Source organism: Salvelinus alpinus, chromosome 6, assembly GCF_045679555.1.
Source record: "Salvelinus alpinus chromosome 6, SLU_Salpinus.1, whole genome shotgun sequence".
In the NCBI taxonomy this organism is placed as follows: Eukaryota; Metazoa; Chordata; class Actinopteri; order Salmoniformes; family Salmonidae; genus Salvelinus; species Salvelinus alpinus.
Genome location: NC_092091.1, coordinates 66,795,420 through 66,798,743, shown reverse-complemented (window position 1 = coordinate 66,798,743; position 3,324 = coordinate 66,795,420).

Genomic DNA, 3,324 nt, shown 5'->3' with positions numbered 1-3,324 from the left:
ATGTGTGGAGAAAAAAAGTCACAGCACACCAACATCAAAACCTTCTTCCCAACTGTAAAGTATGGTGGAGGGAGCGTCATGGTTTGGGACTGCTTTGCTGCCTCAGTGCCTGGACAGCTTGCTATCATCAACAGAAAAATGAATTCCCAAGTTTATCAAGACATTTTGCAGGAGAATGTAAGGCTATCTGTCCACCAATTGAACCTCAACAAAAGTTGGGTGATGCAACAGGACAACGACCCAAAACCCAGAAGCAACAGAGTGGCTTCAACAGAACAAAATATGCCTTCTGGAGTGGATCAGTCAGAGTCCTGACCTCAACCCGATTGAGATGCTGTGGCATGACCTCAAAAGAGCGGTTCACACCAGACATCCCAATAATATTTCTGATCTGAAACAGTTTTGTAAAGAGGAATGGTCCAAAATTCCTCCTGACCATTGTGCAGGTCTGATCCTCAACTACAGAAAACTTTGGTTGAGGTTATTACTGCCAAAGGAGGTTATTATATCCAAGGGTTCACATACTTTTCCCACCCTGCACTGTGAATGTTTATACGGTGTGTTCAATAAAGACATGAAAACGTATAATTGTTTGTGTGTTATTAATTTAAGCACACTGTGTTTGTCTATTGTTGTGACTTAGATGAAGATCAGATCAAATTTATGCAGAAATCCAGGTATTACCAAAGGGTTCACATACTTTTTCTTGCCACTGTATATATTTTGTACCCCCTTTGCGATCTTGTCTCATTGCTGCAACTCCCCAATGGGCTCGAGAGGCGAAGGTCGAGTCATGCGTCCCCCGAAACATGACCCACCGAACCACGCTTATTAACACCCGCCTGCTTAACCTGGAAGCCAGCCGCACCAATGTGTCCGAGATAACACTGTTCAACTTACTACCGAGGTCAGCCTGCAGGCACCCGGCCCGCCACAAGGAGTCGCTAGAGCGCGATGAGCCAACCAAAGCCCCCCTGGCCAAACCCGGACGACGCTGGGTCAATTGTGCACCGTCCTATGGGACTCCTGATCACGGCCGGTTGTGATTCAGCCCGGGATCGAACCAGCGTCTGTAGTGACGCCTCTAGCACTGCGATGCAGTGCATTAAACCGCTGCGCCACTCGGGAGGCCCTTAAATACAGTGCCGAGACAGCCAGGGGTCGAACCTAGAATCTTCTAATCCGTCGTCAGACACATTTTCCATTGTGCCACTGTCCTCGATCATTCACATTTCTTAACAAATCCTCCTACAGTTCTATGTGCCATCCAAATAACCTTATTGTGCACTGTAAAATGATGCTTCAGTGGGATCTTATCGACGTCACATTGTCTATGCTCAAATATGTTTTCAGTTTGATCAAACACAGCACATGTTTATCCTACCCGGCCCTAACATGGCTGTGTTCCTAATGCCATTTTGCATAGCAATCCCTCCAAGCTATAACCCACCAAGGCGCCAGCTCGCTCGCATGACTATGGTGGCAAAGACCATTTCTAATTTATAAAAGCCAAAAGGATAAATTCAAAATTCATGAACAATCTGTCTGGTAACAACCAGTGATTTCTGTGACTGTGGGGCAGTAGCTAGTGAAACGATGGGGACGGATGGTGCAACACAAAGGAAAGTTCTGCCTCCACTCATTAAACAGGGAAACACACTCTGAACGAAAGAGAGGAGAGAGAGATTCATAGTCAGACTTCTCCTCCCTAGGCTCTTTCTATAACTTTCTTCATACTCAATGCTGTTTGAGTATAAAATCCTTTAGAAAAATGTCAGAACAGCTTTAGTGAAACAAATTGCTAGCAACAAGAGGCCTAAAACTCCTTGAAATCTTGTAATTCATTCCCAGAACTAAACAAACAATGAGTGAACAATGAGGTAGAATGATTACTATTTTGTTTTACAAGCCTAGTCATTTCAACCCACCATCTGCCCTCATCATGGAAAAGTTTGTGCCGACAACCTTCTCTGCGTAAAACATTATTTCACTCCTCGTCACCGTTGCGAGAGTAATTAAAGCAGACCGCCGAGGGGTTATAAAGCTTGTCTGTTTCACATTCTCCATGATTCTTGGTTTCGTGACTGAGAGAGGTTGTTTGTTAAAAGAGCAGGTCTCCAATGATACATAGCAGATCAGGCCAACACATTAAAACTGTTCCTAGTTCCCAGCACTGGCTTCAAGTCATGAAATAAGTATAGTGACCTTCACTTCAACCCCACTGCATTTTGAGGTATAAGTAGATTGTCACTCCAATAAATATATTTAAATTGAGAAGTTTCCCTGATATCTGCACTCTGTGGTAAGAAATGCAGTCCTTGTCTTCACTGCTGTAAATGCACATACATTCGTTAAAAAAATAACAAGCACATTCCTTAAACAATTTGTTAACAAGTATCTCTAATAAACATAAGCTCAAATCCCACATCCTTGACTTTCTCTGCTTCCCTGCACCGAGCTAGACCCAGATCACATTCTCTGTTGTGGTATTCAATGTGGAGCTTAATGTTCAACTAAACAAGTTTCAACTGGAATAAATAAATTGAAAACCTTCAATTGGACAAAGAAAAGAGAGCCTAATTGACTATGGCCTATTTACTCCACTCTAATTAACGGAGCAACGGATGCTTCTCTGAAATGATTTAACAATTTAAATTGTTTAAAGGATAACAGATCTGTATTGAAATAGTTATCCTAGGACTATACACAGATGGTCGTTGTGTTTTTCAAATGATGGCCTTGTGATAGCTTGTAGTAGAGATTTTTTTCAAGAAACTTCAGCCAAATACATTCCTACTGTCATTCATCTTCCTTGTGTTATCTTTCTTTGGACAAATGGTTTCACTTGACTTAATATTTAGTGCTGACTTGCACCTTTATGAAAGCTTTTGTAGGAATTAGTGGAGCTTTTGGACTTAATCCTCTCACACCATTTCTCACTTCTTAAGAATCTTAATTAGAACCATTTATTCACAGGCCACATGTTTTACAGCAAGGAAAGAGAGAAAGAAATATATATAAATAAGAGATAGAGAGAGAGGAGCCAACTCCAGTATGAAAAAATGAGAGAAGTTAAGCTAGCTGAATGTGGAGCATGATGATGAAAATGAGTTTCCACAGCGGACATCACATTTATACTTTGTCATTATTTTACACTGTTGAGTTATTCTTAACAACTTTTGGTCATTTAAATGAACCATCCTTTTCCACTTGTGTGAAATACTGAGAATGATTGATTTGCATTGCCATCTAGTGGAGCATACATGAGTACTCAGATTGCAGATCAACCGAACTACATCTGTGCCCAAGTCATCCATTGTGATG